This window comes from Penaeus monodon, chromosome 11 (genome assembly GCF_015228065.2).
Source record: "Penaeus monodon isolate SGIC_2016 chromosome 11, NSTDA_Pmon_1, whole genome shotgun sequence".
Lineage (NCBI taxonomy): Eukaryota > Metazoa > Arthropoda > Malacostraca > Decapoda > Penaeidae > Penaeus > Penaeus monodon.
Window position 1 is genome coordinate 15,068,022 of NC_051396.1, and position 1,314 is coordinate 15,069,335.

The window sequence follows — 1,314 nt, forward strand, 5'->3', positions numbered from 1 at the left end:
GATAACCAAGGACACATCCTGTGCAGATGTTAAAGTTCTTAGATCGCTCAATTGTCATGTAATATTTCAGCGGTATTGATCGAGTGATGACACAGTTTATACTTCAGTGTAAATGTAAACTGGTTATTGGAAAATATGCATAATGAATTACGGCCTTCGTTTGTACACAGCTCAAGGAGTATGTCGGCCATATCGATTCTTGGATTGGGGCGCACGTGCGATGAAATATTTCCCTAGACTTCGTCTGTTTTCTTATCACTTACGTTGTCTTTGCCGTAAGTAGGAAACTGCGATCAGCATATCGACGGGAAATGTTCAAATAATTATTTAGGAGCTTTGGAGCTGATTGGAATGTCGATGAAAATCACATACTTTTACAAGACGGGAAACTTTCTCACAAGAGATAAAATAATAATTTTCTTAATAATACTGCTACTTCGTTTTATTTTATCCGGTATTGAAAATCAAGCTGCCGTCTAAATGATACACCGTTATGCATTTTCTGATTTCCTTGATGGTGCATCTTCGAATCACATTTTATCTTAATATGAAGTTGTATTTAATTATGCAAATGTATATAGTTGCGTTCATGTGTGTGTGTGTGTGTGTGTGTGTGTGTGTGTGTGTGTGTGTTTGTGTGTGTGTGGTGTGTGTGTGTGTGTGTGTGTGTGTGTGTGTGTGTGTGTGTGTGTGTGTGTGTGTGTGTGTGTGTGTGTGTGTGTGTGTGTGTGTGTCGTGTGTGTGCACGTTTATATGCATGTGCATCTATTCTCTTTACCACCAACACCAACATACTGCAACAAACCCTTGTGGTTAACAGTGTCAAAAGCTGCACTAAAATCCCGAGAAACAAGCTCCGACTCAATGACCATTATCTAAAGCAGACAGCATTTCATACACCAATATAAGCAATGCATCATTGCAACCGAGTCCCTTTCGAAATCCAAACTGAGTCTTGAGAAGAAATGGTCTAAAATATACAGAAAGACGTTTTACCAGCAAACGTTCAAACCCCTGAGATAAAATCGGTGTTGTTGAAATGGACCTGTAGTCAGTAGGTGGAGACTGTAGTGGGCCCTTTGGAATGGGGGTAATTCCAAAGTGCCAGCTCTCTGAAAATGACCCTTGACAAACTAAAAGGCGCGCGGTTACAGCTAATTTAGGAGATAATAGGCCATTTAGTCTTTTTAAGATCAAGGGAAACAAACTATTAGGATCTACTCCGCCATATTTGTCTAATTCTGATAATAGATACTTGATTCCAAAGGACCTGAAAGCATATTAATTAAAGTATGGTGGGTGACATGAAAGAGG